Source organism: Oryctolagus cuniculus, chromosome 5 (genome assembly GCF_964237555.1).
Source record: "Oryctolagus cuniculus chromosome 5, mOryCun1.1, whole genome shotgun sequence".
Taxonomy (NCBI): Eukaryota; Metazoa; Chordata; class Mammalia; order Lagomorpha; family Leporidae; genus Oryctolagus; species Oryctolagus cuniculus.
The window spans coordinates 169,165,671-169,187,958 of NC_091436.1; the positions used below are offsets into that span (position 1 = coordinate 169,165,671).

Here is a 22,288-nt window from a genome sequence, read left to right on the forward strand (position 1 = left end):
GCGGACATTTCTGGGAATAGTTAAAGAATGTGTAGATACAGAACAAAGGATTTCTTGAGATTACTCCAGGTGGGTAAGAAAAAACAGACCTCGGTGCCAATTACCCAAGTCAAAACTTCCATGGTGGGAAAGAGGAATAGCTCTGCCCAGACCTCAGACGGCTCTCAGTGATTGTTTCTGCCGAATGCTTTGCAGCCTTCTGCAGTCAGTTTGTTCTCTACTTAGAAAATAATTCTCCTTTTTGAGAAGGAGGAGGAGAGGTTATAAAGTGCAGGTACAGTGGTTACATTTTTAGGTTTTTTTTTTTTTTTTTTTTTTTTTTTTTTTTTTTTTTTTTTTTTGTAATTCATATGAGCTCCCATCCTCTGGATTAACTACCCTGACACCTGCATTGGCTGGGGGACTGGGTTGGGCTGAAGCTAACAGCCATAAACTCAGTGCAGATCTCCCTGATGGTTAGCAGGCACACAATTATTTGGGCCAATACTGCTGTGTCCCATGATTTACATCAGAAGAAGCTAGACTTAGGAACTGGACTTGGTATCCAACCCACACCCTTCCATGTGGAAACCGTGTTTTAGCTATGAAGCTAAATGCTCACCTCTTTAAAGTTGTTTTTTTATTGGCTGTGTAGTAACACAAGCTATTAGCTTGGCGGGCTTTATTTTTGTATATTCAGTAAATTCCCATGATTATATTTGCATAGTAATGAGTCATTTCCTATGATATTTGGTGGTAAAACCGTTGTTTACTTTTTTTTTTTTAAGATTTTTTTTATTTATTTGAAAGTTAGAGTTACAGTGAAAAGGGAAGAGACACACTGAAAAATACCATCTGCTGGTTCACTTCACAAATGGCCACAGTGGCCAGGGCTATGCCAAGCTGAAGCCAGGAGCCAGGAGCTTCACTGGGTCTACAGCGTGGGTGGCAGGGGCCCTGACACTTTGGCCATCTTCCATTGCTCTTCCCAGGTCATTAGTGGGGAGCTGGATCTGAGGTGGAGCATCTGGGACACGAACTGGCTCCCATATGGGATGCTGGCATCGCAGATGACAGCCTAACCCACTAAGCCACGGTGCCTGCCCCATATTTTGTTGATTTCCAGATTTCATCTGTAGTGTTACAGAAACAACACTGAACCTAGGCAAGCTGCTTGGATTTTCTGGCTCATTAAGATCTTTTTCAATTTAAGTAGACTCTGATATAATATCAGGTTGTAACATAGGAGGATTTAGTAGTTGTTTTCAAAAGTATTTCCAAAGTAGACTTAAAATTATTAATATGTAAATGTTAGTGTTTAAGCTCTGTGAAACTACTGACTTACACATGGAAGTATACGAATATTTTGTTCATGAATATTTTTGTGGTGCTTGTAAGGCTTTGAAAAAGACATGTTTTTGTGATGCTTAAAAACTTTCTTTGCTTTTATCAGCATCTTTGTATACTTTAACTGCAAGATAAAATGCTAAAAAACTACTTTCATTCAGTGAGGACATGATCTGCAGGTTTGTTTCTCTGCTGGATACAGAAATGTGCAATTATATTTGTTTGGGGTACCTCTTAGCAACTTTTTAAAAGGTTTTCTAATTAAGTGAGAATTTTTAAGTAGAATTTTTTTTACCTATTTTATTCTTTCTCCTAGTGTCTTTCTCTTTGTTTCTTCCTCTTTATGTATTTATAAAACCTGGAGAAGATGAAAAATATGGTTTTTGAACATAAATATATAGTTTAATCTCTGGTGAATTATTGTTTTATTTTCAAGAAATTCATTAACAAAAAGTATTTGTGAAAAGTTTTTTTAAAAAGGTTTATTTATTAATTTGAAAATCAGAATTAACAGAAAGAGAAGCGGGGTGTGGGGGGGGTCTTCCGTCCACTGGTTCACTCCCCAATTGGCCGCAACAGCTGGAGCTGAGCTGATCCAAAGCCAGGAACCAGGAGCTTCTTTCAGGTCTCCAATGCGAGTGCAGGGGCCTAAGGACTTGGGCCATCTTCTATTGCTTTCCCAGGCCATAGCAGAGAGCTAGATCGGAAGTAGAGCAGCCGGGACTTGAACCGGTACCCATAGAGGATGCTGGCACTGCAACCGGCAGCTTTACCCGCTATGCCACAGCGCTGGCCCTGGTGGAAAATTTTATAGCCTAATCTTTATACTCTAATCTTGTAAATGGGAGAATTTTTTTTTTAAGTTTTATTTATTTTACTTGAAAGTCACAGTTACGCACAGAAGGAAAGGCAGAGAGAGAGCGAGAGGTCTTCCATCTGCTGGTTCACTCCCCAGATGGCCACAATGGCCAGAGCTGTGCCAATCCGAAGCCAGGAGTCAGGAGCCTCCTCCAGGTCTCCCATATGGGTGCAGGGGCCCAAGAACTTGGACTGTCTTCTACTGCTTTTCCAGGCCATAGCAGAGAGCTGGATCCAAAGTGGAGCAGCTGGGTCTCGAACCGGCGCCCATATGGGATGCCGGCGCTGCAGGCCGCAGCTTTACCCACTACACCACCGCGCCAGTCCCCAAGAATGTTTTTTAAAACAATCTTTTTTTTTGTTTGTTTTTTAAAGATTTATTTATTTATTTGAAAGAGTTACAGAGAGGCAGAGGCAGAGAGAGGGAGAGAGGTCTTCATCTAGTGTTCACTCCCCAAATGGCCACAACTGCAGGAGTTGGGCCTGTCTAAAGCCAGGAGCTTCTTCCATGTCTCTGACATGGGCATAGGGGCCCAAGGACTTGATCCGTCCTCCACTGCTTTACCAGGCCACAGCAGAGAGCTGGAGCCAAAGTGGAGGAGCCGGGACCTGAACCAGTGTGCGTGTGGAATGTGGGCACTGCAGGCGGTGGCCTCACCCACTGTGCCACAGCACCAGCCCCTGTTTGTAAATTGATCTGGGCTGGTCTCATGGTAAAGTGAGTTAATCCACTGCATGTGACGCCAGCTGCCTTTATGAGAGCACTGGGTTGAGTGCTGGGAAAGGAGCAGAAGGTAGTTCAAGTGTTTGGGCCGCTGTCAGCCACGTGGGGACCCAGATGGACTTCTGGCTCCTGGCTTTAGCTTGGCAGCCCTGGCCATTACAGCCTTTTGTGTAGTGAACCAGCGGATGGAAGATCTCTCTCCGTCTCTCAATCCCTCTTTAGTCTGTTTCACTCGGCCTTTCAAATAAAATTAATACATTTTTAGAGAAGTGGATTTCCTTGTATTTGAAATAGAGAGCAACAGAGAGAAAGATGGACAAAGAGAGAGCGATCTTCCATTCTCTTGTTCACTCAACTGTCCATAAAAACCAGGGCTGGACGGCCAAAGCTAGGAGCTCAGAACTCAGTCCAGGTCTCCCACATGGGTGGCAGGGACCTAAGTACTTGAGCCATCAGCTGTCGCTTCCCGGGGTGCACATTAGCAGGCTGCTGGGTTGGAAGCCGGTAGCCGGGACTCCATCCAGGCACTCTGCTGTGGGAGGAGGATGTCCCAAGCAGTGACAGCTGCTGAGCCAACACCCACCCTGTGATTTAGTTCTCTATTTAGGTTATTCATCAACCTGCAGAGATAAGTGGATATTAAAGAAAAATCAGTAGACCACCTAAATGTCTTAAAATTTAGGTCCTTCTACTTACTGATAACAGTAAAAGACTTTTATGATAAACACGGACATTTTAAAATGAACAGCACACTCTGACTATAGTTTTTAGTTTAATTGTGAAATGCAAGGGAGTACCAGTTTTACTGTTGGAACCCAGTCTGTAAATTATTCATTTGTGTTAAATCTTTGATCTTGTTCTATCAAGTCTTACTAAACAGACTTACAGATTGGATACACTTTTTTTTTTTTTTTTTTAAGGTTTATTTATTGTGCCCGGCGCTGTGGTGTAGTGGGCTAAGACTCTGCCTGTGGCACCTGCATCCCATTTGGGAACCAGTACTGGCTGCTCTTTTTCTGATTCAGCTCTATGCTATGTCCTGGAAAAGCAGCAGATGATAGCCCGAGTGCTTGGGTTCCTGCATCCACGTGAAAGACCCAGAAGAAGCTCCAGATTCCTGGCTTCAGATCAGCCCAGCTCTGGCCGTTGTGGCCCATTTGGGAAGTGAGCCAACGATTTGAAGACCTTTCTCTGTGTCTCTCCTTCTCTGTAACTCTCTCTCTCAAATAAATAGTAATAATAATAAAACTTTTAAAAAAGATTTATTTATTTAATGAGAGTTACAGACAGGAGCTGCAGGTGGAGGCTTAGCTTACTACGCTACAGAGCTGACCCATAAATATCCTTTTGTTTATTTAAATAAATCTAGAGGCTGGCACTGTGGTGGAGCAGGTAAAGCTGCCACCTGCAGTGCCAGCATTCCATATGGGTGCCAGTTCAAGTCCTGGCTGCTCCACTTCGGATCCAGCTCTCTGCTATGTCCTGAGAAAGCAGTAGAAGATTCCTAGGTTCTTGGGGTCCTCTGTGGGAAACCCGGAAGAAGCTCCTGGCTCCTGGCTTCGGATTGGCACAGTTCCGGCTGTTGCGGCCATCTGAGGAATGAACCAATGGATGGAAGACCTGTGTCTCTCTCTCTGTCTCTCTCTCTCTCCTGCCTCTGCCTCTCTGTAACTCTGCCTTTCAAATAAATAAATCTTTAAAAAAATATATCTAGAGTACTGTATAAATGTATTACTGACCTAAAGTGATAAAATTTAAATTAAAAAATTCAAAACCTTTCTAAAGGGTGTTATTGTAATTGTTTGAAGATGCCCTGGATTCATACAGGGAGTAAAATTGATTGACTGATTGCTACAAAATGATGGTTCCATGGAAAACCAAATTTCATTCTAACACATAGATAGAGTTACAAGTTTATAAATTATTTTAGCTTGTTCCCTTTGTTTCTTTAGGGAGATACTGCTGAGTGGCAAGAAAATGTGTGCCTTTTATGTTTCATTAATCTATTGAAAATAAAGAATTGACAAAATAAAGTACTGCTTTCTATCTGGAGATGGATGTCTCAGTATAGTTTTTTGGTGTCTCAGTAAATATTTGCTGAAAGCTATACTGGCTTGTTCATATGACAGATTGGTTTTGTTTTTTCAGATTGGTTTGTTTATTTGAAAGGCAGAGCAACAGAGGGAGGGAGAGACACAAAGATCTTCTGTATTCTGGTTCACTCTTCAAATGGCCACAAGTCAAGTCCCCGCCAGGCCAAAGCCAGGAGCTAGGGAGTCCGTCCTGGTCTCCCGCATGGGTGTCGGGGTGAGTGTTTAGGCCAACTCCGACCGGCCTCCTAGTCACATTAGCAAGGAGCTGGATTGGAAGCTGGACAGCTGGGACTCAGAACTGGTGCTGTGGTATGGGACGCCAGTGTCTCGAGGGGCGGCTTAACACGCTGTACCACAGTGTTGGCACTGTGCTTTCAAGCTGGCTGATTCCATAAGCACTTTTCCTATCTGAGGCCGAGGAGACTTTTCTTGCTGTCATATCATAAATCTTCGCTGTCTGAACTTGCTCTCTGCATGAGCCTCATTCACTTTATTGTGTGAGACCAAAGAACCTGTCCTCCAGACCCACAAGAGTTCGAGTTATCCACCTGAGGTCCAGGCAGTTGAAAAATACTTGATAATTAAATGAATGAATCTGGACATGCCTCATGTGTTTCCTTTAGCAAGTGCATTGCCCATGTAATGACTGGCAGGACATAATTATGTAGGTCAGTTCTTAAGCTGAACGCCCATGTATAATCACTTGCAGCTCATTAACATATGCATGTGTATATATGTGACATTCTCAGCATTTTGATAGTGTCAACTTTTATTATTTGCCCATTTGTAGAATTTAGTCCTTTGTAGATTAGTGTTCTTATGCCAGGGCATTGCCTAATAAAGTGACTGATTCTGTGTCTGATACTTTCCTTACATGAGTAAGAATCACTGCTCTACTGCTTTATCACTGTGCCTTCAAAAGATAGTACATACTGTTAGGATAGGCTTCTTCACTTTATTCTTAGCTCTTTCCTCTTTGTCTTAAATGACTGTAATTAAAGGCTGTATATTCTTTTAATTAAGCAAATTGGCTTATGACAGGCAAAGTCAGGCTTTCTGTTCAATAATGACCCTATGAAAAATTTTCAAAGACCATTTTACTACATTTGGAAAATCTTTGTGACATAATGACAGCTACAGATGAGAGCTTTTCTGTTTTAAAGATTTATTATTTATTTGAGAGGCAGAGTTACAGACAGAGAGGGAGAAACAGAGAGAGGTTCGTCTATCCAAAGGTTCACTCCCCAAATGGCTGCAACGGACAGAGCTGGGCCAATCCAAAGCCAGGAGCCAGGAGCTTTTTCCAGGTCTCCCATATGGGTGCAGGGGCCCGAGCACTCGGGCCGTCTTCCACTGCCTTCCCGGGTGCATTAGCAGGAGCTGGGTGGGAAGTGGAGCAGTGGGGACTCGAGCTGGTGTCCATATGGGAGGCTGGCACTGCAGGCTGGGACTTCAACCTGCTGTGCCACGGTGCCAGCCCCTCTTTCTTTCTTTCTTTTTTAACATTTTATTTGAAAGGCAGGGTTGCAGTGGGGAGAGATATCTTCCATCCGCTGGCTGGTTCATTCTCCAAAAGACTGTAATGGGCCAGGCTGCCAGGATTTGCACAGTGATTATTACCTCTGGATTACATTTTCTTCAGATAGGGGTGCTAGACATTAACTTGATCAGGTCTCTTGGCTGTTCTGTGAACTGCTGGTGTGTTCCCTGCTGGGGACCAAAACCACTATTGTAAAGGCTCCCTGACAATCTGGTATTTCTATTTATCGTCATTTCAATATTAATGTCAGTGGCACTTGCTTTTTTTTTTTTAAATAAATTTTCACACTAATATCTTTTGAAAACGAGGAAAGCAGAATATTTCTACTTAAAATTTGGCTCTTCTTGTGAACTACATCGGGCTGTTAAAGTAACCCACTGAGGGCCACGTGTTGACCTAATTTGTGCTGTAGTACTGAGGTCCGGGCTTGTCAGTGAGCTAATTCAGGCACCACCCTGGTGGCCTAGATTTCTATGCCTGTTGAAAGAAGCATTCCCTTTGCCATCATTACTCAATGAGGCAGATGGATTATCCAGCAGTCCCTGAACACGTTTTCTCTTCAGTGTTACATGGTATCTTGTGGCTGTGTCTGTTTAGTAAAGTGGTTGTTTCGATTTTGTGCTGAAGTGTATCTTTGCAGTTCTATAAATTTTTATTAATATGTGCTATAGAACCAAATTTCATGTTTATCAATTTATAATTGTTTTCAAGCACATTCTAGAAATAAGCTCTCTACTGTTTTGTCTACATGATTAAAGAGATAGCAGTGGTGTATCCTATTAAAATAATACTCACTGCTAAAACTTGTATAATTTTATGTAAACTATTAAATCAACCCAGCATGTCTATTATTTGGGTTACTCATTGGCTTATTCGTGTATTTTGCTAATATAAATAGAAATATTTATCTGTATAAATGCAAATGGTGACCATATATCCAGTTACATACTTTGTTGTAGAATTCATCCAGAATCATACATTGTATTTAGTTGCAATGTCCCATAAGTGGCCTTTAATATAGACTTATTTTCAGCCTTCTAAGAAATGTTACTCACCTTGACATTTTCAGAGAATTCAGTTACTGTGGAATGTCCAGTAATCTGGGTTGTCTGGTGGCTCTTGCTGGGTGTGTTTGGGTTATGCAGCTGGGCAGGAGCCGTGTGGAAGTGGGTTAGCTCCTCAGTGCACCCTGTTTCCTAACTGTTGTTCAGTGTTGTTTCATCTTTGTTGCTTTACTGTTTTGTGTTTGTTTCCTCTGATTGTTAGCAGTATTGAAAGGGGATACTTCTTATGAATTTATCTCTTTCGGCAGTTTGGGTGGGTTTTTTTTTTTTTCATTTTTAAGTTTGCTGTTTTTTTATTTTATTTTATTTAATGAACATAAATTTCCAAAGTACAGCTTATGGATTACAATAGCTTCCCCCCCCATAACTTCCCTCCCACCCACAACACGCCCCTCTCCCACTCTCTCTCCCCTTCCATTCACATCAAGATTAATTTTCAATTATCTTTATATACAGAAGATCAATTTAGCATATATTAAGTAAACATTTCAACAGTTTGCACCCACACAGAAACACAAAGTGTAAAATACTATTTGATAACTAGTTATAGCATTAATTAAACACCTAAGAGTAATTGTGTATTAATTACAGAGTTCAACCAATAGTTTTTTTTTTTAATTTTTACTTCTTCTTTTTTTTTTTTAAACTTTTATTTAATGAATATAAATTTCCAAAGTACGACTTATGGATTACAATGGCTTCCCCCCCATACCGTCCCTCCCACCCACAACCCTCCCCTTTCCCACTCCCTCTCCCCTTCCATTCACATCAAGATTCATTTTTGATTATCTTAATATACAGAAGATCAGCTTAGTATACATTAAGTAAGGATTTCAACAGTTTGCTCCCACACAGAAACATAAAGTGAAAAATAATAGATGATTTTTTTTAAATGATGATGAAATCAGATCAGACCTATTGTCATGTTTAATCCCAGTGAGAGTCAAGTTGGGAATTGATAATTTCTTTTTTTTTTTTTTTTTTTTTACAGAAGATCAGTTTAGTATGCATTAAGTAAAGATTTCAACAGTTTGCACCCCCATAGAAACACAAAGTGAAATATATTGTTTGAGTACTCGTTATAGCATTAAATCTCAATGCACAGCACATTAAGGACAGAGATCCTACATGAGGAGTAAGTGCACAGTGACTCCTGTTGTTGACTTTACCAATTGACACTCCTGTCTATGGCATCAGTAATCTCCCTATGCTCCAGTCATGAGTTTCCAAGGCTATGGAAGCCCTCTGAGTTCTCCGACTCTCATCTTGTTTAGACAAGGTCATAGTCAAAGTGGAGGTTCTCTCCTCCCTTCAGAGAAAGGTACCTCCTTCTTTGAAGACCTGTTCTTTCCACTGGGATCTCACTCACAGAGATCTTTTGCCAGAGTGTCTTGGCTTTCCATGCCTGAAATACTCTCATGGGCTTTTCAGCCAGATCCGAATGCCTTTAGGGCTGATTCTGAGGCCAGAGTGCTATTTAGGACATCCGCCATTCTATGAGTCTGCTGAGTATCTCACTTCCCATGTTGGATCACTCTCCCCTTTATTTATTCTTTCGGTTAGTGTTAGCAGGTACTAGACTTGTTTATGTGCTCCCTTTGACTCTTAGTCTTTTCATTATGATCAATTGTGAACTGAAATTGATCACTTGGAATAGTGAGATGGCATTGGTACATGCCACCTTGATGGGATTGAATTGGAATCCCCTGGTATGTTTCAAACTCTACCATTTGGGGCAAGTCAGCTTGAGCATGTCCCAAATTATACATCTCTTCCCCCTCTTATTCCTACTCTTATATTTAACAGGGATCACATTTCAGTTAATTTTCAACACTTAAGAATAACTGTGTATTAATTACAGAATTAAACCAGTCATATTAAGTAGAACAGACAAAAAAACTACTAAGGGGGATAATGTATTAAGTTGTTCATTAACAGTCAGGGCTATGCTGATCAAGTCACTGTTTCCCATAGTGTCCATTTCACTTCAACAGGTTTCCTTTTTGGTTCAGTCAGTTGTCACCGATCAGGGAGAACATATGGTATTTGTCCCTTTGGGACTGGCTTATTTCACTCAGCATGATGTGTTCCAGATTCCTCCATTTTGTTGCAAACGACTGGATTTCGTTGTTTCTTACTGCGGTATAGTATTCTAAAGAGTACATATCCCATAATTTCTTTATCCAGTCTACCATTGATGGGCATTTAGGTTGGTTCCAGGTCTTGGCTATTGTGAATTGTGCTGCGATAAACGTTAGGGTGCAGACCACTTTTTTGTTTGCCAATTTAAACTCCTTTGGGTAAATTCCAAGGAGTGGGATGGCTGGGTCGAACGGTAGGGTTATCTTCAGGTTTCTGAGGACTCTCCAGACTGACTTCCATAGTGGCTTGACCAGTTTGCATTCCCACCAACAGTGGGTTAGTGTCCCTTTTTCCCCACATCCTCGCCAGCATCTGTTGTTGGTAGATTTCTGCATGTGAGCCATTCTAACCGGGGTGAGGTGAAACCTCATTGTGGTTTTGATTTGCATTTCCCTGATTGCTAATGACCTAGAACATTTTTTCATGTGCCTGTTGGCCATTTGGATTTCCTCTTTGGAAAGATGTCTATTGAGGTCCTTGGCCCATCTCTTAATTGGGTTGTTGGTTTTGTTTTTGTGGAGTTTCTTGATCTCTTTGTAGATTCTGGTTATTAACCCTTTATCTGTTGCATAGTTTGCAAATATTTTTTCGCATTCTGTCGGTTGTCTCTTCACTCTCCTGACTGTTTCTTTTGCAGTACAGAAACTTCTCAATTTGATGCAATCCCAATAGTTGATTTTGGCTTTGACTGCCTGTGCCTCCCGGGTCTTTTCCAGAAATTCTTTGCCTGTGCCAATATCTTGAAGGGTTTCTCCAATGTTCTCTAGTAACTTGATGGTGTCAGGTCGTAGATTTAGGTCTTTAATCCATGTTGAGTGGATTTTTGTGTAAGGTGTAAGGTAGGGGTCTTGCTTCATGATTCTGCACGTGGAAATCCAGTTTTCCCAGCACCATTTATTGAATAGACTGTCCTTGCTCCAGGAATTAGTTTTAGATCCTTGATCAAATATAAGTTGGCTGTAGATGTTTGGGTTGATTTCTGGTGTTTCTATTATGTTCCATTGGTCTATCCATCTGTTTCTGTACCAATACCATGCTGTTTTGATTACAACTGCCCTGTAGTATGTCCTGAAATCTGGTATTGTGATGCCTCCGGCTTTGTTTTTGTTGTACAAGATTGCTTTAGCTATTCGAGGTCTCTTGTGCCTCCATATAAATTTCAGCACCATTTTTTCCAGATCTGAGAAGAAGGTCTTCGGTATCTTGATTGGTATTGCATTGAATCTATAAATTGCTTTTGGGAGAATGGACATTTTGATGATATTGATTCTTCCAATCCATGAGCATGGAAGATTTTTCCATTTCTTGGTATCCTCTTCTATTTCTTTCTTTAAGGTTTTGTAATTTTCATCGTAGAGATCTTTAACGTCCTTGGTTAAGTTTATTCCAAGGTATTTGATTGTTTTTGTAGCTATTGTGAATGGGATTGATCTTAGAAGTTCTTCCTCAGCCATGGCATTGTCTGTGTATATGAAGGCTGTTGATTTTTGTGCATTGATTTTATACCCTGCTACTTTGCCAAACTCTTCTATGAGTTCCAATAGTCTCTTAGTAGAGTTCTTTGGGTCCCCTAAATAAAGAATCATGTCATCTGCAAAGAGGGATAGTTTGAGTTCTTCCTTCCCAATTTGTATCCCTTTAATTTCTTTTTCTTGCCTAATAGCTCTGGCTAGAGCCTCCAGAACTACATTGAATAGCAGTGGTGAGAGTGGGCATCCCTGTCTGGTACCAGATCTCAGTGGAAATGCTTCCAACTTTTCCCCATTCAATAGGATGTTGGCTGTGGGTTTTTCATAGGTTGCTTTGATTGTATTGAGGAATGTTCCTTCCAAACCCAGTTTGCTTAGAGTTTTCATCATGAACAGGTGTTGTATTTTATCAAATGCTTTCTCGGCATCTATTGAGATAATCATATGTTTTTTCTTCTGCAGTCTGTTAATCTGGTGTATCACATTGATTGTCTTGTGCACATTAAACCATCCCTGCATACCAGGGGTAAATCCCACTTGGTCTGGGTGGATGATCTTTCTGATGTGTTGTTGCTTTCTATTGGCGAGAATTTTATTGAGGATTTTTGCATCTATGTTCATCAGGGATATTGGTCTGTAATTCTCTTTCAGTGCTGCATCTTTTTCCAGCTTAGGAATTAAGGTGATGCTGGCTTCATAGAAAGAATTTGGGAGGACTCCCTCTTCTTTGATTGTTCTGAATAGTTTGAGAAGAATTGGAGTTAGTGCTTCTTTAAATGTCTGGTAGAATTCAGCAGTGAATCCATCTGGTCCTGGGCTTTTCTTTGTTGGGAGGGCCTTTATTACTGTTTCAATTTCTGTCTCAGTTATGGGTCTGTTTAGGTTTTCGATGTCTTCCTGGTTCAATTTAGGTAGGTTGCATGTGTCCAGGAATCTATCCATTTCTGATAGGTTTCCCTGTTTGCTGGCATACAAGTCCTTGTAGTAATTTCTGATGATTCTTTTATTTCTGTGGTGTCTGTTGTTACATTTCCTTTTTCATCTCTGATTTTATTGATTTGGGTCTTTTCTCTCTTTTTTTAGTTAGTTGGGCCAATGGGGTGTCAATTTTGTTTATTTTTTCAAAAAACCAGCTCCTCATTTGGCTGATTTTTTGTAATGTTTTTTTGGATTCAATCCTGTTGATTTCTTCTCTGATTTTAATTATTTCTCTTCTCCTACTAGATTTGGGTCTGGTTTGCTGTAGGTTTTCTAGATCCTTGAGGTGAATTGAAAGCTCATCTATTTGGTGCCTTTCCAATTTCTTGATGTAGGCACCTATTGATATAAACTCTCCTCTTAACACTGCTTTTGCTGCGTCCCATAAGTTTTGGTATGTTGTGCTGTTATCCTCATTTACTTCCAGAAAGTTTTTGATTTCTCTTTTGATTTCTTCTATGACCCATTGTTCATTCAGGAGCATGTTGTTCAATCTCCATGTGTTTACGTATGCTCTAGGGATTCCTGAGTTGCTAATTTCCAACTTCATTCCTTTATGGTCTGAGAAGCTGCATGGTATGATTCTAATTCTTTTGAATTTGCTGAGACTTGCTTTATGACCTAGTATGTGGTCAATCCTAGAGAAGGTTCCATGTACTGCTGAGAAGAATGTAAAATCTTTAGCTGTAGGATTGAAAGTTCTGTATATATCTGTTAGATCCATTTGGACTATAGTGTCGTTTAAATCTACTGTATCCTTGTTGATCTTCTGTCCTATTGATCTGTCTATTTCTGAGAGTGGAGTATTGAAGTACCCCAGTACTATTGTATTGGGGTCCAAGTCTCCCTTTAAGTCCGTTAATAAATCTTTTAGATAAACTGGTGCCCTGTAGTTAGGTGCATATACATTGATAATTGTTATATCTTCCTGTTGAATTGAACCCTTAATCATTATATAGTGCCCCTCTTTGTCTCTCTTAACAGTTTTTGTGGTAAAGTTTATGTTGTCCGATATTAAGATGGCTACGCCTGCTCTTTTTTCATTTCTGTTGGCATGGTATATCTTTTTCCAGCCTTTCACTTTCAGTCTGTATGGATCTTTGTTGGAAAGATGTGTTTCTTGTAAGTAGCAAATAGATGGGTTTTGTTCCTTAACCCAATCAGCCAATCGGTGTCTTTTAACTGGACAGTTCAGGCCATTCACGTTCAATGTGACTAATGATAAGTGGTAACTTTGCCCTGCCATTTGCCAAAGATAAGTTCTAATATATGCTTTGAATTCCCTGTGATCTTTTGCTGTGAGGTTTCCTTCCTTGGTTTCCTTCCTTTACCTTCTTTCATATTGATGACCGTGTTTCTTTGTTTCTGTGTGTAACACATCTTTAAGCATCTTTTGCAGGGCTGGACGAGTGGCAACAAATTCTTTCAATTTCTGTTTGCTATGAAAAGTCTTTATTTCACCTTCATTCACAAATGATAGCTTTGCAGGATATAATATTCTGGGCTGGCAGTTTTTCTCTCTTAGTACCTGGGCTATATCTCGCCATTCCCTCCTAGCTTGTAGAGTTTCTGATGAGAAGTCAGCTGTGAGTCTGATTGGAGATCCTCTGAGAGTAATCTGACGTTTCTCTCTTGCACATTTTAGGATCTTTTCTTTATGTTTCACTGTGGAGAGTTTAATTACAACGTGTCGTGGTGAGGATCTCTTTTGGTCGTGTTTATTAGGGGTTCTGTGAGCTTCCTGTACTAGGATGTCTCTGTCCTTCTCCAAACCTGGGAAATTCTCTGCTAATATCTCACTAAAAAGGTCTTCTAATCCTTTCTCCCTCTCCATGCCTTCAGGAACTCCTAGAACCCGAATGTTGGGTTTTTTAATAGTATCCTGAAGATTCCCGACAATATGTTTTAGATTTCTAATTTCCTCTTCTTTTCTTTGGTCTGACTGTATCCTTTCCTGTTCTCTGTCTTCTAAGTCTGATATTCTCTCTTCTGCTTTACCCATTCTGTTTGTAAGGCTCTCTATTGTGTTTTTCATTTGATCTATTGAATTCTTCACTTCAGTCACTATCACAGTTTCCTGTTGTACTAGTTGTTTCGTTTCATTTTGATTCCTCCTTAATATTTCATTTTCACGAGAGAGATTTTCTATCTTGTCCATTAAGGATTTCTGTAGTTCAAGAATTTGTTTTTGAGAACTTCTTAATGTTCTTATAAATTTTTTGAGATCTGCTTCTTGCATTTCTTCTATGTCATCATCTTCATAATCTTGAATTGGGGTGTCTTTTTCATTTGAGGGCTTCATGGTGACTTCCTTGTTTTCATTACCTCGGTTTTTGCGTTTGTTATTTGGCATATTGGAGATATTTGGTTTCTTCACTGTGGTGCTTTTTCTTGTTATACTATGACTCTAGATTAAGTGGACTATCTGTTTTTGATGGAGCCTTAGGGCTTGAGATGGGTGTGGCCTGAGAGCTCTGTTTGGTGTGCCAAAGGTGACACTCCCAGGTTAGGCGTGGCAAACCTCTCTCTCTCTCTCTCTTTCTTTTTTTTTTTGATTCAAAAGGGAAGTAATTCCGCACAGCTGAACGAAGTTGGAGGTAGTTAGCAGGCAAATGATATACCCACAGGAGCCAGAGATCAGAAGCTCTTTCCCAAGGACCACACAGGGAATCTGTTTGGCCCTCGGAGTGGGCTCAAATTCTCCTTCAGTCTCCCACTGGGTTGCCAAAGTTACGGAATTGTAGCGTCTCTGGAGAGTGCTCACGTGAATTCCATGAGTTCTTTCCCCCACCGTCTCTTTTTTCACAGTCTCAGTTCAGTAGCACCACAAATTTACTAGGTCCGAATCTCCTGTTAATTCACCCCGCCCAGAGTCAGGTTTTTCTGCTAGGCTCAGGGCCGGTGCAGACCTGAGGTCGCTCTGCTTATGACGTATGTCCAAGATGGCGCCTGCTCTTTGTCTTGCTCGCCCTTGAGAGGTGAGCGGAGAGAGAGAAACCCGTGTCCGTACCAGTCACCTTTTTTTTTCTCTCTCTCTCTCTCTTCCAGTTAGCCTGGTGAACTCCCCCCCCCCCCCCGGTCGTTCCCTCTAGTCTCCTCTCTCCGCTTGCCTGCCGGTGTCTCGGGCTATTGAGGTTCGGCTCACCTCGCGTTCCAGCGCTGGTGTGTTAAGTCTGCCGCTGGTGTCCCAAACTGTGGGCTCCCACGCTCTCCACGCAGGTCCGCTGTGAATCACGCGTTCCGGAAGAGTTTCTTCTGCTGTTTCCTCCCCTACTCTTCCTTGAACCTGCAGTATCTCCACTTTTATTAAACTATCTCTCCCCGGACTATCAGTGTGCTCCCTTCCTATTCCGCCATCTTGCCTCCTCCGCCCAACCAATCGGTTTTTTTTTTTTTTAAAGATTTTATTTATTTACTTGAAAGAGTTACACAGAGAAAGAGAGAGAGAGAGAGAGGGAGGGAGGGAGGGAGGTCGGGAGGTCTTCCATCCACTGGTTCACTCCCCAGATGGCCACAACGGCTGGAGCTTGGTCATTCCGAAGCCAGGAGCCAGGAGCTTCTTCCGGGTCTCCTACTCGGGTGCAGCAGCCCGAGGCTTGGGCCATCTTCTGCTGTCCCAGGCCATAGCAGAGAGCTGGATCCGAAGTGGAGCAGCTGGGACTTGAACCGGCCCCTATATGGGATGCTGGCACTGCAGGCTGTGGCTTTACCCACTACGCCAGAGCGCTGGCCCCTTGGGTAGGTTTTGTTTCAGATGTTGTGAACCTCTTCTATGAGGTGCACAGTCTGGGTTTATGTCTTTCTGATCAGCCCATGTCTTCCCCGTCCTAAAGCCTCCTTCCAAACTAGCATGTGGTACTCTTCAGATTGAAGACCTTCCTTTTGCTTTTCTTGTCATACACGTTTGCTGGCAAAGAGCTTTCTCTGATTTAAAAATGCCTTTGGCATCTTTTCTTTTCCGTACTTTAGAGACTTTACCTGTATTCTGTAGCACTATATATATAGGTAAATTTATTTCTATAATTATGTTGGTCTGTGTTCATATTCACTATTTCATCAAATATTTTCAATCCTGTTCAACTCAATATATTTTTTATCTAAAAATATATACTTTCAGTTCTAGAATTTCCATTTCATTTCTTTTCTTATAATTTGAATCTTTCTGTTTAGAACAGCTATCTGTTCAGTTTATTGTGATTGTATGTTTCTTTAACAATGTTTTTGTTGTAGACTGAAATTCTTTTTTATCTATTCTGATATCTGGCTCATGTTGGGGTCCATTTTTATTATCATCCTTTTCCCTGGTAAAGAAAGAAAAAAATCAAGAGTTTTTCCTACTCTCTACTGCCACATGGCCACTACCTCAGTAAAACACTTCAACCCCAAGTGTGTGGGTTTTCCCTGCATACCAGCCAGGGCTTCTCCAGCAAGCACCAGCTGGGTGTCTTCATTCAACTGCCCTCCTGGGGACAGACTCCACACACAGAGAGCTCAGCCCCACAGAAAGACAGCACCACTCAGATGCCGCTCTCAGACCTCAGCTTGTGGCGTATGCTACTGATCTGCTGGCATTCAGGCAGTTTCCATGCCGCCTTGAATTCGGTTGTTTTGCTAGAGCATCTCACAGATCTCAGGGAGACATTTTATTGATGCTTACTGGTGTATTGCGGAGGAGAGAGAGGAGCAGCCAGATGGAAGCCTGCATGGGACGGGGTGGGGGAAGGGCTGTGGATGTCCCGGCTGGCCGTTCTCTGAAGCCTGCTGCTTTTCACTGCTCCAGGAGCCCTCCTACCTTACTCCCTTTGGGTTTTTACTGGGGCTTTGCTGGCTAGGCAGAGCTGATTAAATCATGGATGCCTCAGTGCCTTTCCTGCCCATGACTTTGGTGGTCGGGCTGAACGTGGCCTTGGTATTTCCAGCGACCAGCCTCCATCCTGGAGCTGTCTGAGAGCCCCAGTCACCGTCATCGCAGTCACTGGTCATCACAGTAGTAGAGACCTTTGTGTCTCCCTCTCTCCAGGATTTTGTTCTTTTTCCAGTTATCCTGTTAGCCCAAAACCCCATCCTCCTGCTCCTTGAGCCATAAGACTGTGTCTTTATAATTGCATTCCAGCTGCCCTGTGCCAGGTGCGCTAGAGTGTTCTCTCAGATGAAATTTGAGAGTCTAGTATTTGTCCCTACTGAGTGAGTGATTTTGGGTTCTCTGATACAGAGTTGGTCAAAGACCTTGTTCACTTGACAAGCCCCAAAGCTAGATGGAGGACTTGCTGTAGAACCTCCAACTCTGGGCTCACTCTCCTGTTCACAGAAAGTCGATTGCGATGTCGGTGGTGGAAGAGAGTAGGATTTCATTTGTGATGCACAGAGCAAGGAACCTGGCAGCTCTCTTGCTTCCCGGGCTCCACAAGGACTTCAGGAGAAAGGTTCCTATAGACTGAAGTTGGGGCGTAGCGGGGGTGTGTTCAGCCCATGTCCACATGCTTGGTTGGTCAGGGATGCTCAGAGCCTTCCTGGGCTTGGTCAGCAATGCTGGACTCTTCAGGGAATTTTTATGGTGGCCAGGTGGGCTTCGACCTATCTGGGGGCTGGATGCCCTGGACCTGAAAGTCCCCTAAACAAACCCCTCGAGGTGATGTGTCCATCATCTTGTGTTATCCATGCGGAAGATGGTGACCTCCTGTGTCCAGTCACTAGGATCTTGTAAGGACAGCTGTACCACTCCCTAGGCGCGGCGGGCTAGCTTCAGTGCTCTCAGAAGGCAGGACAAGGACACAGGAGGCCAGGAGCCTGGGCCTGATGGTGTTTAGCATCTGTGTTCACGGCTCTGTTTAGAGGCTCAGTTCCAGCCTTTCTAGTCCTCCCTAAACTTCCCATCGGAAGAACTTTTATTTTTCACTCTTATTAAATTAGTTTTATTCATATGCCACAAAATTCACTCATTTGAAGTTGAGTAATGAAGTAGATTTCTGTATATTCATATCGTTGTGCAGCCATCAGCACAGTGTTGGCACTTTGACTGCCAGTCACTGCCCTCTGCCTGCGTTCCACATGCTGGCCTATTCCAGGCATCCGTGTGTAGGTGAAGGCGCACGCTGTATGATCCTTTATGGCTGGCTTCTCGCTGAGCATACTATTTTCAAGGTTTCACTATTTTGTAGCATATGTCAGTACTTCACAACTTTTAAAATTCCAAATAGTACTCCATTGACTGGGTATACCATTTTATTATTTTTTAAAGATTTATTTATTTGAAAGTCAGAGTTACACAGATAGAGGAGAGGCAGAGATAGAGAGGGAGGGAGGGAGGGAGAGAGAGAGAGAGGTCTTCCATCTGCTGGTTTACTCCCCAGTTGGCCGCAATAGCCGGAGCTGCGCTGATCAGGAGCCAGGAGCCTCCTCCAGGTCTTCCCATGTGGGTACAGAGGTCTAAGGACTTGGGCCATCTTCCACTGCTTTCCCAGGCCATAGCAGAGAGCTGGATTGGAAGTGGAGCAGCCGGGTCTCGAACTGTAACCAATATGGGATGCCGGCACTTCAGGCGGCAGCTTTACTCACTTTGTCACAGCGCTGGCCCCGATATACCATTTTATTTACCCATTTCTTAGTTGGGGAACATGGAGTTGATTATACTCCTTAGCTGTTATTCGTACTTCCTTGAGCCTTCATGTACAAGCTGTTGCATGGACATATGTTTTCATTCCTCTTGGGTATATACAAGATTACTTCAAAAAGTTCATAGAAAATAGAATGAAAAATGTCTGGTTTTGATATGTAGCACAGTGAATGTTAGAATTGTGTAGGAGGGGTTAGAGACTTTGTTACAGGGGCTGGCTTGGGCTTGACTTGAAGTACTGGTAAGGATTTAGTCAACTTAGTAGAAAGAGGGTAAATGAAATCATGAATAAAAGTACTTGGCAGATTCCTAAGAGGTGAGTGGGCTTATGTGGTGAGTGTCAGGTGAGTGAGCGTGCTGGCCAAAGATGCAGGTGGACGTGGGAGGAGTCTCACTGGGACAGGGTGTGAATCCAGTGTTCGGAAGAGTTTGTGGGCACTGGTGGCCTTAGAGCAGTGGCTGTCGGACAACTCTTTTGGAAGACAGGGGTGATACTGATTAGATCTTACATTTTGGAGAGCTAGCTGGTGTTGATTGGGGTGCCTTGCCGTGGAGAGTGAACAGGGGCCGAGAAACCAGGGAGAAGTCTGCTGTGGCATCCAGGGTGGAGAGGTGAAGGTGCTTCAGAAAGTTCATGGAAAAATGGTATTACAGATACGTTTGTTTTGGTGCAGATTTTTTTTTTTTGGAAATCAGTGCATAGTGTTTCACAATACACGACTTTCACAAAGTTTGTGCAGACCTCTCGTAGAACTGAGAGGAAGAGTTGAGTTCTGATTCAGGGGACACCACGGGAAAGAGCAGAGCTTGCAGTGCCATTCGGCATCTTTCTAGGTTTATTGACGAGTGATGCCTTCTCTTTAAATTATCTTGTGGCTGTCTAGTTTGCATTAAATGAGTTTCTCAGGATGCAAGATTAAGTCACTGGTGATGAAGCCAATTTCCACGCCACTCTCCAGAGGCAATCAGGTTGCCACCACTTTGCCCGAAACCCCACGCATGGTCTTTCGGGCATGGCCAGCCCTGATGTTGAGTCATCTTGTTGGCCTCAACTCAGGTATGGTCGGAGAGGCCTGTTGACAAGGAGTGTGCTCTGAGTACTTGTAGGGGACATTCTGAGGACTGAAGTCCCCTCCCAGAAACCTTGCTCAGTGGTAGGAGGGGTGTGAAGGGGGGATTGTAGGGGAGAGGTTCGCTGAGAAATGAGTAGTTAGGCAATTTTTTATAATTATGCAAACATCACAGAGTGTACTTATTCAGACTAAGGTGGCTGTGATGTCACTAGATCCATTGTGTGCAGTCTGCATGCAGTCTGTCCTCCCCTTTATTGGAGTCCATGGCTGAACTTCTGTGTACAATATGTCCCAAGATCATTTCTGGTACCCACTTCTAGCATTGTCAGATTCTTCATTTAATCTGGTATTTCTTTTTTTTTTTAAAAAAAGATTTTGTTATTTTATTTGAGAGAGAAGAGTTACAGACATTGAGTGGGAGAAACAGAGAGAAAGGTCTTCCATCTGCGGGTTTACTCCCTAAATGGCTGCAACGGCTGGAGCTATGGCCGGAGCTGGGCTGGTCTGAAGCCAGGAGCCAGGAGGGTCCAATCCCTTGGGCCATCTTCCACTGCTTTCCCAGGCCATAGCAGAGAGCTGGATCGGAAGAGGAGCAGCCGGGGCTAGAACCAGCAGCCATATGGAATGCTGGCACTACAGGTGGAGGATTAACCTGCGCCACAGTGCCAGCCCCCTGATATTTCTTGATGGTCAATTTTAGATGCTAGCTGTCACTCTTCCATTATGACAGATTAAAAATTGATAACTTCAGTTTCCTCTTACTCCCGTTCTCTGCCTCTCAAACATGTGTCTGCCTATTTCAGCCCTGTTACAACTTTGGTTAAACCATTGGCTGGTTCCTGAATTACTAGGATTATATAAACCTTGTTTCTTTCGACTGACTGGATGTTTCCAAAGCTCTTATTCTTGAGCTGATTCCTTTTCAAGGCAGCCTCTTCTTTTCCCTCTCTCTTGATACCAGGTTGGCATAGAACTTCACAGTACCACAGGGTCTTTTGTTTGTTTTTGCTGCCTGTGGTTTATGGTGGCTGACTGACAAAGTTCTGTGAACCAGTGTCTCAACAGCAGGAGCACATGTTCTGATGCTGATGGCTGGAGGTCTGAGATGAGGCTGTCGCAGGCTGCTTTTCTCTGAGGGCTGTGGAGGGAGGATCCCCCAGGCCTGTGTCCGTGGCTGGAGTGGCTATCGTCTCCCTGTGTCTTTGCAGGGGCTTGCCTGTGTCCATGTGTGTGTCCAGATTCCTTTTGCAAGGACCCAGTCTATTGGTGTAGGTCCAGCCGTGTTCTACCTGGATTGCCTCTTTAAAGGCCGGGGCCAGGACGTGAAATGTGGCGAGGCAGGGGCAGTGTGATTCAGGGCATCTACACCTGCACTGTCTGTTTGCTGCCTGTCTTCCATGTATATTTTTTCACTGCCTGTCATCCTTAAGGCTTCTGTGTTTCCAAGTGAGCCGTTCCGTTCACAACTGGTTTGATTTGGTTTGTGTGCGGGCAGGTTTGCCTTTGACTGTTCTGTCAGATGGTTTGTCCCCATTTTGGGGAAGGATGTGTGCATGCCAGAATCTTTGGATCATTTTTTCCTAGGGTTCTTCGCCTGCCCTGTCTGGACAGGATGGAGTTGGCTGGGGAGACCTCACTTGCCTGGTGGCCATGCTGGGAGCGCAGGAGCGGAGAGGGGGGCCCGAGGAATCCCACAGTTTGCTGGACGGCTTCACACTGACTCCTGCCTCCAGTCTGCCCAGAACCTCTTGCACCCCCGCTGCGCCTGGGTCCCTGAGCCCTGGTTTCTTCAGACTAGACTTCTGATTCTTCTGCCTGCCCGTGTAGGATGAGGCAGGATCAGGGCGTCTGACTTTCAGGCCATCGAGGTGCGTAACCACCAAGTCCTCAGGGCTTCTGCTGCGACCTCACTCACCCTCCTTGCCTCTGGGCAGCCGAACCCTGAACTTGAGGAACTCTGCAGAGTGCGTTACTGAGCTCTCGGTACTTGTTGCTGCCTACCGTGTGCTCGGTGCTGTAACCCTCGAGGACTCTCCTAGGTAGTTTTCAGTTACCTTATGGGATGAGTTCAGTTGTTAGCTCTGTTTTACAGAGTAGAAGACATAGGTTTAGAACAGAATTAGTCAACTGGAGCACCAGTATTCAAACACAGGTCTCTGAATGTCGGTACACTTGGCATTCCGCAGATGTAGGCATGGAGCTACATGATGACTGCTTCTGGCTGCCGTGGTTGAAAGTCTTAAGTCTTAGAAGGCTGTTGTGCTGATGGTTTCCTGTAGTCTTTCTAACGAGAGTGTCCTTAGTAGCTTATGGTCTGGGCATTGGTTGATACTTGACTGCCAAAAAACTTTCAGACGTTTGTGTTTAAGAGCCTTTATATTTTGGCATGGAATGTCTACATTTTCATA

The 22,288-nt window shown here is 43.2% G+C and overlaps 1 protein-coding gene across 4 annotated transcripts in view; it reads left to right on the top strand.

The window, feature by feature from the left end:
• EXOC2 (exocyst complex component 2) overlaps window positions 1-22,288 on the top strand; it is a gene marked incomplete in the record, with an annotated part of 247,499 nt that overhangs the window by 24,936 nt on the left and 200,275 nt on the right.